The sequence below is a fragment of the Anopheles stephensi genome, chromosome 3, assembly GCF_013141755.1.
Source record: "Anopheles stephensi strain Indian chromosome 3, UCI_ANSTEP_V1.0, whole genome shotgun sequence".
Taxonomy (NCBI): domain Eukaryota; kingdom Metazoa; phylum Arthropoda; class Insecta; order Diptera; family Culicidae; genus Anopheles; species Anopheles stephensi.
Genome location: NC_050203.1, coordinates 20,838,911 through 20,850,007, shown reverse-complemented (window position 1 = coordinate 20,850,007; position 11,097 = coordinate 20,838,911). Strand labels below are relative to the sequence as shown.

The 11,097-nt window shown below is 42.6% G+C and overlaps 1 protein-coding gene across 2 annotated transcripts in view; it reads left to right on the top strand.

Annotated features, from left to right (window-relative positions):
• Nucleotides 1–314: 314 nt before the first annotated feature.
• Nucleotides 315–11,097, top strand: part of LOC118512826 (protein encore) — a 56,902-nt gene continuing 46,119 nt past the window's right edge. For both annotated transcript variants that reach the window (XM_036057809.1, XM_036057806.1), the window contains exon 1: nt 315–872. The gene's annotated coding sequence lies outside the window, so the exon portion shown is untranslated. The remainder of the gene's footprint in view (nt 873–11,097) is intronic.

The window sequence follows — 11,097 nt, the reverse complement described above, 5'->3', positions numbered from 1 at the left end:
TGAATTTGTCACGTACGAAGACTGGGTTTACACTCGAGTTGAGTTCTTGAAATCATAAAGCGCACAAGGTGTACACATATGCGAGAAAGATTCGAAGAAAATAAGAATGCACATGACTGTAAGTGAGTCAAAAAAAACTTGTACACTAATTTTACATAATTTTCCTACCCTAATTAACTTTTCCTTTGCATTAAATTTTGACAAAAGCAAAACAAAATCCCTTTTGCTGGCAAAACAGCTGGCTGTCAAACTGTGTGTCTCAAATTTTCAGCTCGCTCTCTCTAGCTCTATGCACCTTGAGTTGCTACGGGAAGAAAAACACAGAGAGTGAGAGCGCGTATGTTGTGTGGATAAAATCGCACTTTGCGTGTGGTGTTTTTTTGCGCGATTAAATTGCAGTTTAGAGCAATAACCACACAAAAAAAGACACGCACCAGTTCGTGCATCTTCCCGATAAAACCAATTCGTACGCGGTACAAGTGAAGCGTGCTGTAGGAAAATTTGTACGGTCGAAACGGACATCTCACGGGGTTTTTTTCGTTCATTCCGGTGTACGTTTTGTTTTTCACCTCTCCCCGTTCTCGTTTTCGCAACTCCTTCTGCTGCTTGCTGCAGCGGTTGCTTTTTTCCCCCAAATGGTGCGCTATTGATACGGTGCGTACATCCGTGCGTGCATGCGAGCGAGTGTGTGACTGTGTGTGTGTATTTGATTGTGCGTCTGGTGCTGTTCTGTGCAGGCGAAGGAAAGATAGGAAAATCCATATCCGTGTGCGTTCTGAGTAGTGCGGGATTCCGGTGTTAATGAGAAATCGCGTCCTTCTCGCTGCGTGATCCCGTGGATGCGCCCGGGACAAACATCGCTCCTAATGAAGGTAAGTTAATAGCAAAAGGTAAAATTTGCAGCTTCCGCGAGTGCAGTGAAAGAAGAAAAAGCGGTGCAACAGAATCATCAGCAAAGGCAATGAGTTCTCTCCTTTTTTTATATTTTATTTTTAAATTATAATATTGCACCCAAGAAAGCCTTTCTTTTGTTTCTCCAAAAAGGGTTAATAATCTGAAAATTGCTTCGTTATCCTGGTCGGAAGCACATGATACGCATCGCGCTTCTAATCCAGCGTTCACACGAACACACGCATCCAGCCCGATATCCCCACACAGACGGCGCAGACGGTTTCCATGGAGGAAGACACACAGGTGTCAGAGATGATGATAGCAAACAAAGCAGGGCAATCGGGCAATGTTTCTTATTTTCCTAGAGGCCTGGTCTGGTGTGCGTAGCTCCTATCTCAAGGCTGTATTGAATCTATCGAAAAATGCTTGTCGTTGTTTAGAGTGCCGTTATCTGGGGCGATATTTTACCAAAAAAGCGAGCGAGCAAGATGATGTTGCTGATGGTATGTTGTGTTCTGACGGGTTGCGCCGGAATATGCGTTGAAAGTGAAGTCACAATTAGTAGCATGCGTACAGGGTGTGCTGCGTATGGAGGATGTTTTGAGTTTAGGAGCGGCAATGCGATGAAATAATGATGTCTTTTATCATTTTAAGTGAATTTTAATTAATGATTTTTATAGATTTTATTCAAAATTTGTATTGTTTTCTGCATTTATTTATTCTTATTACTTTGGTTTGATATTTTATTCTACTTGAACACGCTTTCTAAGGAACTTAAACAATTTTCTCCATACCATATTCGTTAAACCGTTGCTCAGCCATTACAGACTTGCTTGGCTTAGTTTACTCTTGGGCGGAATGTAAGTCCTGCGTCCGGTGAGACTGTCCGGATGTGATTCGATATCGTGCCTGGCGTTTGAAGACCGACGCCTCTACCGCTTCTTCCACTGGACCGTTTAAAACAATTGACGAACATTTTTTTATTTGTAAGGGACGGCCTGGCCGTATTGCTACTTGAATATTTTAAAATAAAGCAATAACATTTTAATGTTATGTCTCTAGAGAAGCCTTCATCCATTTATAATATTAACAATGCGTAATTTTATAACCGAAAACAGTATCCAAAAACTCTTTAAATGCATTACACAATTTTCATAATTTTTAATCAACAAAAACGTGCAAGTAAAAATGATCACTTGGTGTTTGAATATTAATTATTTTGTTTTGTTAGTGTATTTTTATTATTCCAATAGAACGGCCTGGCCAGTAGCAGCAATAGCTACAGATAATTAATAATAATTGCTCATGAGATTCAAAGTGACCATTCTTCCTCACTTATTTGGGGAGCCTTGGAATTTCGGAATAAAATTCTGGAAATGTTATTATAACGATTTAAAAAAAGCGATATTAAGCGTATTAATTATGCGCTATTTAGGCTTATTATGCCTAAATATTCAGATTAATGCCATTTTATTTAAAAGTTTGGGTAGAATTGCTTAATAGAATAACGTCTGGTAGACTATAGTTTATTTCTTTATTTATGAGACAATTTCACAAATATTTTATTCTCATACGGGCCGTTCCCTTATAGTGAGGACTGACTATCCAACTATGCGGTATCATTCAGTTTAATAAACCATAAATGGCAGGCATGACCTATGAGGTCGTTAGGCCAAGAAAGAGGAAGAAGATGCTAATTTTATGCTCTTAAATCATTGACTATTGAAAATACCTTACAAAATCCTTGAAAATCTACAGAATTCTCTGAGATCGTTGGGCTCTGTTGTCTTATTGAACGCATATTGAACGTATGTGAACTATTTGTGTTTCAAAGCCGCTGTTTCTTGTGCACATAAAACACAAATCTAAACTCTTCTTCTTATCGTAGACATCATGGCCCTTTCGTAACTATATTTAAACATAAGCAAACCAATACGTTTGGGTAATGACACGAAATGGCCGAGCACACCAGATTTCCTTCTTGTACCATGTGTATTGACAGTAATCGAAAAAATTTCCAACAATTTCGTTAAGAAGCGATATTAACAAAACAAAATGAAGGCTTGAATAATCTGCCTCTGAAGCCTGCACACTTTTAAAACGTCTATAGCAGTTGTGTTGATACCGTTTAAATAGAATTCCGTCGCTTGTTGCATTTTCCCGCATATCAATTCTAACACTAGAACAGGCAAGTACTTGGTAGGCTAGACCCTAAGAGGCATAAGCCACGTTAAATTCCCAGTTCTGCCCTTGATGGTAGGAAGAATTCATTGTTTGTTCGTGCTGACAAAGTTCCGCGGCGCCTAGGAGGGCCATTTACCCCGCGAGGCCCTGTCTGTTGGAGCAACACCTGGGAAGAATCGATTCGTGTTTTTCCCCGTTGCCAACGGTGATGATGTTGTTGGTGTGTATATTTGGGCGTATCTCGCTATGCTTGTTGTTGATTTTTTTTTACCGTCCACCACCGCACCGAACACCGCCACCAGCACCAAGGAAAACTTCTGTTTAAGGAGGCCTCGATGTTTCTGTCAAATAGTGGACCATCCATCCCGAGCCGCGGGCGGATCGTCTGCGGCTGTGGAAGGCTGCAGGGACCGGGTAAATCAAACGTCACCCTGCATAAATATTGAATGCATTAAAGCATTTATAATTGATCGAACGAGAGTGGGGTGTCGGTACAGGTGAAGTTGACGGGCACTAGCTCGCCGTGTCGAACGCCTGGAAAAAAAACTCTTTATTAAATGTTCAACCGAAACCGATGGCGGAGCTGAAGGTGGGAAAGCAATCAGGACATTATGGTATTTGGTTCATGAAAAATTTGAAATGCCCACAAACGATCCTCAACTCATTTGCCGGCCCCGTATCGCGAGCTCTCACTCATTAGCCGTGAAGTGAAGGAATGTGCACGGTGGTGTGTTTTTCCTTTTGCTTGCTTCACTAGGTTAGTTTGTTGTTTCGAGTCGTTTTGCTAGACAATAAACGAAACGACGTGCATACTTTGCCTTCTTCTGGGTTTTTGTTTTGGTTTCAATAAGCTTTTAACGGTACGTACTGTGGTTTATACAATTTGAATGCGACGGTATGATTCAGACAGGAGGTATTTTACGCTTGACGTTTTGAATTTATGGGGGAACGGTTCAGATGAGAATTGAACCCCGTTCGTGCCGTGTAAAGACTGGTGCCCTCTTAGTATCAACGTTAAATATGTGCCTCACATTACATGATCTGAATCACACTCTGCTTTGTATAGCGATCAAAAGATTAGACAGGCTTCCCATGTCCGTTTTAGGACTAAACGTAGCCCAAACCAATCTAGATTGAAACATTAGAATCTATCGCCACAATTGCGTGTCCGTCGTTCAAGACGTCGTTCCCTGCCAACGATCGATCCTTTACCTGAGTCACGAAAACAGGATCAATCTCTCCATTTTTTACCTGCTTTTTTGGCTGACTTTTTTCCCCCTGGATTAATTCGAAATGCCGTGGGCAAGGGCTGGCCATTCGGTAAGTTGATACCCATTTCCCAGACAGATGTTGTGATGTGATGTGTGTAAATGAAATCTAAAAATCACTTACCGCACATCTGTACTCAAGCAGAGAGGTTCGTCCGAACTATCCTTCGGCGATAGTATCACCCTATACTGGCTGGTGTAACGATTCGGGTGAGCTAGCAAAGGTTTACACGTTTGTTGAACTTCTCCCGGGTGCCATCATTCCCATGGTCGATGATTTTGGGTGAGTTTCTTAAAGCCCAACCAACCGGAGGAACGCTGTAACAGGTTAATGAATAATGTAAATCCAGCCATTGCCTTGGCATGTTTTTATCATTCCGCCCGAAAGGATTGGGAATTTTATGACCAGTGTACAAATGGACCTGGCAGGAATGGACGGTAAAAAGGGGCCGAGTGAGTTCTCTGCTCCATTACGCTGTAATAGCAAGGTTCTTCAGTTTCGCCTTCCATTAGGGAGGGAAAGTTCAGGAAGGTGTTGAACTTGGTCCAATGTTGCGTGGTCGAGCGCTCAACAGTTGTGCCGCTATTAGTAATCAATAGTAGGTACGTTGTGGTTTGCATCTACGTTAATTATTATGGTAGGGCAAAAAGAAAGAAAAAAAAACTCCCAGCCATAATGATGGAGCTTTGGGCGCGCGGCAGGATTACTATTTGCTATAGCACTCTTGCACCTTCTCCTTCGGGAGAATCTCTTTAATCTTTAACTTCGTAATTAATGACATTGATGTTATACTTTTTATTCCTCACGACGAGTTAAAAATTGTTTTGCAGTCGTTGCTGTTGGGGGTTTTTTTTTGTAGCTTTGCACATTAATTCTCGCTCGTTTCGCGCGATTCTTAACTAGAATAAAACTTTCCATGCCTTACGCTGACAGGTTAGCAGCAACTGCTGTGTGCCACTAGCACCTCGGAACTGGAAATACGATTCGTCATCGTGACATAATTACGGTAGGAAAATGGTTGCAGCAGCACGGCAGGCCACACTGCTGCTAAATAGTGAACAGAAAAGAAGAGAAATCGCAAATCTTCATTAGACGGCGATAAGTGAAGATCGAAGCGAGTGCGTCATGTGGTGGCAGTGGTAGGGGAGAGTGTTTTTCGCTCCTATGTAGCTTCTCCAGCTGGATGAATGATGAGCTCTTGAAATGTAATTTTTCAACCGACACAGTTTAGTTTTTCTTAGTTTAATTATTTACGGTCGCCCGGTTCCACAAATGTGTAGCACAGGAAACTTTGAGCAAACGAATTTAGCCCCGGTTGGATGGAGAGAGAGAGAGAGAGATGAGGGAGGACGCGAGAGAGAGATGCTGCTTGATGCGATGTCATGCAGAAAACTTCGGCCTGTGCATATTTAAGTAAAATCCTTTTCAGCAAATTTTAATGATGTTTTTGTTTTGTCAGCTGCGCCTCAGCACTCTGCTGCACGGGAGCGTTGTTGCATATTTTAACGCGTGCTGTTGAATGGCTCATCCTGAGGGCATGTTTGTTGGAAGGCATGGGCTGGTGGTTTAATAATGCATTACGTATTGTTTGTTCTGATGCATGTTTGCTTAATAGTAACTGTATTGTGTAAATTTAGGAAAGCTGTCCTGTACTTCAGTAGATTTATAAAAAAATAAATAAAAATTTATACTTTAGCAAGGCCGGCAAGTATAACTGGGTGCTTACAAGAAGTAAAACGATATCAAATTCTATTCAGAACGCTGACACCGCATAGAGGACTCAACTAAAAACGCATTCGTATGATTCGAAGATTATTTCGTTCGTTAGAATGGTTATGGTGGGGTCTGGTAGCCGAGGCGACGTCTGGACCGGGGCAACTCCCATTCGGCCTGCCTCTCCTTACGCAGGGCTGACTACTTTTGCTAAGCGTAAAATCAAGTCACAGAGATCCATTAATGGCAGGCCGAGACCTTTCGAGGATGTAGTGCTAAGGAAGAAGAAGAGAAAAATGGCAATGGCCAACCATTACATGTCAGATGTCAGGGTCCTTTAGTTCCATCACTAACCAACATCAGGAAGAGAAGCTTGCATGTCTACTCTTTATCTTGGTGTTACAGGTTCATACGAGACTTCGCAGGTGGAAACTTTGAGGGCTATCTTGTATTTATAAGTCACATATGCCATAGACCACAATGATTTGAAGGATGGAACAGGTGTTAGGAAAACAGCGACTTGGAAGAAGCGAAGTCCGAAGTCGTCCAAAACATTATCTCTCTTGAAGCGAAGTCTAGGACAACGATATAGATGACTAGACTCCTAGGTGCCAACAGGTCATACTACAGGATGAACAAGGCTCAATGGAGGAATCACTACAATTATAAGCTGTTCGAGCTCCACAAGTTCTTACAATCTTATGTTATTATTATGGTGTGCTAGTCATGTCATAAAAATGGTACCGGACAACCCAGCTGATCAGCTCCAGCGCTAGACCTAAACTCGGACAAAGTGATGGCATTGATGTGTCTGTCAAAAAGAGCCAAGAGATTTCTACAGGACCTTGCATCAGTTGTAGCGCTTGACTAGCAGGCCAGCAATGCCAAGTATCTCGAGGTCGTAATCCCAAAGCAGAGTAAGAGAATCAAATTCCAAAATGTAATAAATTGCTTCTTTAATATGCTCAGAACGTATTTCACCATGTAATATGCAATTCGCAATAATCAATTCAAAAAAGCGTATCTTTCAGAATCTAGTCCCTAGAGACTACATTGTTCGTGTATTACATTGTAAACTAAATTTGAACGTTCATACCCAATCAATTGTGATGTGATTGGCTGCATTAACCTGAATCGATCTAACCGCTTTTCCCTCAAACTGCACCCATTTTCGTCAAACCATAAGCCGGTGAAATAACTTTATGTCGCACATCCAAGTGTGTGCGTGTGTTTGAACTTGGAAAACGTGCCAATCGAATTGCCACCGTGGTAGACATTCCACTGCGAGATCCTCCAACCCGATACCGTGACCTTGACAGTGTTCTGTGAAGAAACAGGTCCTCCTGTGTGACAGGCTTTGCCGCCATTTTGCCGTCCAACTGAAGGTAATCAAAATTAAACAAATCGGCGGTTATGGTAGTAACGGGCGGTTTATTATGACGACCTCCGCACGACAGCACTTCGAAAGCTGCAGAATTCTGGAAAGTACGCGCCGTGGTTGTTACCGTGGCGCCCACGTTTGGGGGTACAAACCCGGGGATAGCAATTTACCGGTCATGATTTTCCACCATGTACCCCGGCTGGTGGTGTGCTTCATCGTACACATGATGGTGCTTAGTAACGTTGGGGATGCGTTTTGTTAGAGTTTAATTGACTTCTGCCGTTATGGCGAAGGTGAGGTGAGCGAAGAAGCAGACGATCGGTAGGAGAGCAGTTGACACGGTGTGAAGAAATTCAGAAAATACGATGGGAAAACCCTTTTGTGTCCTGTCGATATGGTGCGCTGGGATGGGGCATTCAGCGCCACCGTACGGGAAACATCCGCAGCGAAGTTGCGTGAAATGGAACCATAACGTGTGATCATCATCGTGTGAAACTACATAGTGCCGTATAGGGCAGTATGTCGGGCGTCAGTTACAGTGGTGGCTGTTTCAGTAGGGTTGGCTGGGACTATTATTTTAATCAAAACATTTCAAGAATTGTGAAATTGCCTTTGTGCTTGGGGAAATTCCATTCAAATGAGTTGCGATTCCTTTCGTAGAAATTTTGATTTACTTAACTCAAAGCCTCACACTACAAGAAAAATACGATTTGAGCTTTATAGTCAATCATTTGTTTGAAGCCATCACTCACGAACCTTGCTGTGTCCCATCAACAATTTCGCTCCTGCCCACACACACACACACACACACCGAACAATAAACCCTTAACTACAGGTAGGGAATTACGGTACACGTCACTTCACACGCTACACGCAATTGTCCTGCAGACTAACGAAACCAACTGGCAAGGTGATGGTGGTGCGTCCTTGGTTGGCGGTCACGGACACAACTCGCTCTCTCTCTGAGGTTCATGGTAAATGATGAAATCATGACTTTGAAAAATAGAGCAGAAAGCAAGAGAAAAATTCCGTCACCGTGTACCGGTCCTTCGGTATCGGTCATCGCATATTTCCGTGTGGGTTCGGCGTGGGAGTTTCCTTTTCCTTGTTGATTTCCTCTCCTTGTGCCTTGCGGTTTTGCCTTCACATTCACGCGAGCATAGACGAGTTCGATTACGAGCTGGTAGTAGCACTTTGCTGTCGCGGCGCTGTTGTTTTGCATCCATCGCGTCAGACAGTGTGGGCTTCCGGTCCGGGGAGGGTGTTTGCAAGAGTTGGCGCTTTGTATATAAATTGCGATTGCTTCTGATTTGATGGTGGTCGATGTTCGACCTTTAATGGTCGCGAGCAGAAGCATGTTTCGTGCATGTTTCGTGAGCGAGTATGATTTATTTTCTTTTATTTATTAAATGCTTTGGATGTTGCGATATTACCTGGAAAAATAGCGTTTTATTACTCAAAGTTCGATCGTCAGTTTTGCTTGTTGTTGATCGCGTTGCAGAAGTGTTTTGAAACCAGGTCCGACGTGATGTTTAGTCATACTACCGACCGAACTATCTAGAACTAGAACTATCTCCTTCGGTAACCGGACTGAAATCTTCTTCTTTGGCCTAACGACCTCTTGTAGGTCATGCCTATCATTTCTGGCTTACTAGACTTCTTTATACCGTAATATGAGGGGAACGACCCGGATGGGATTTGAACCCCGGTTCTATCGTATGAAGACCGGCGCCGTTGTTTCCTCTTCCACCGGGCCGCCCCACCTGGGCTCATAAGGTTCTTTCGAAGAAATTTTTTGGGCACAGATGCTTGTGCCACTGAATTGTTCACAGAATTGGATATGAACATTGATTTTATTGAAAATGCGAGAAAAATGCACTAGTTTTTAGCTTATTGAATCTTAGATGAAGTACTTCTTAGTCTTCTTCTTATGCTCTGACAACCTATGGCTTATTAGATGGCTTATCGATACCACGTAGTTGGAAAACCAGTCCTTACTGGGAAGAAGGTCCGGATGAGATTTGAACCCCGGTCCTACTGTGTGAAGTCCGGTGCTGCTGTCACCTCTACCACCGAGACTACAATTGCTAGTTACTAAAGCATCTTCAGTTACTCTCATTTTTCTTGGTATTTGCTTATGTTTCATTGCTACAAATATGTATAAAAGTTACTCAACAGCTTGTTTTATAAACTTCTTTATGATACACCTTTATATGTACATACGTGTAATAATAACAAATTTTGTAATCACTTGAAAGACCATTCTTTTCATATTTTTTCCGACAATGTTAGAGGATCATTATTTAAAAAAATATAAATCTGTTTAAAGCTTTAAAATGTCCCTAAAAAACTGCGGTTTTCAATTTTGAATTGGCCATCTTTCAACGCTTTTCAACGAATCGATTCCCATTGCGTTCAACAAAAACCTTAGCTGTTCTGTTCCTGAATGGCACCGTACCAACTATCGCCTAGCCCAAAAGTGTACACCATTCTATCTCAGTGCCCAAAAGAATCCTTTACAAAACGAGTGCCGTTCCGCTGTCGTTGGCTGTCATTGTTTCCTCAAATGTCGACCGGAATGCGTCTCCGGAGCAGCAGCAGCTCCACCACCATCACCAGCATCGCGGAACATCGGAACGGCAACGTGACACAAATATTCATCAATCGTTGATTTTGCTTGCCCATTTCTTGTTGCCCACTCTTCTGACCCATTAGCGACACGACAAAAGGCCATAACCGATTCCTGTCCTCAACGAAACTCTTTCTCTCTTTCTTCGTCCTTGATAAAAAGCCCGTCTGTCCGAACGGCACAGGAATTTGGGATTTTATTCACGAGAATCGGAGCTTAATTCATGGGAAGCTTTTTGAACGGTCACATTCCATTCGGTCCGGGAAAGCAAATGGATATGGCAGGGAGGAAAAGGTGTTTCCATGTGGTGTTGTGTGTCTAGTGACCATTTTCCGATCTTTCGAGCGAACGAAATTATGCAGAAATGATGATGATGATGGTGATGGCACGGTGGCCGAATGCCAAAGTTAAAAAGGGGCTCCATCTCATTAATTTGCATGGGGTGAGTTTGGTGGGTAGGTGTGTTGGTAGGGATGTCGCGAGTGTCGGGGAGACACGGAATAGTGGAGTGAGTGGACAAATAAACACACTCAATGTGTAAGAGAAGAATGAACCGCCCTGCTCTTTTGTTGCCATCTTATCGTTTTCGCGGTAGTTTGCTGGTGTTTGATTGCCGTTTTATGTCGAACATGTTGCTTTACACTTAAACTGTGCTAAATGTGTTCATTAAGAAGATAGTGGCAGGTTTTAATGTTTTTGATAGCATTTTAATGCATTTTATTCGAGTAGGCGGATTTGGGAAAAATAATTGCACATTATGAAGGGTTTCCGAGAATCACTACTAATCCTCGTGCCATCTCTGAACTTATAAATTTAGGTAAAGTTACAACAGAAGTACAATTCCCAATAGTTTGTAGACATTTCCTTCGCCGAACCGGGAAAGGTCACCTAATTCCGGGTGAGCACGGATGATCCGCTGATTATGATTCCATCATTGAAGTTCGTGACTTTGTTGTTAGCAAGAGTCTGTATCGTGAGTGGACATCACATCCCGTCAGTTCTTCGAGCAACGGCCTTAGTTTCTGACAGG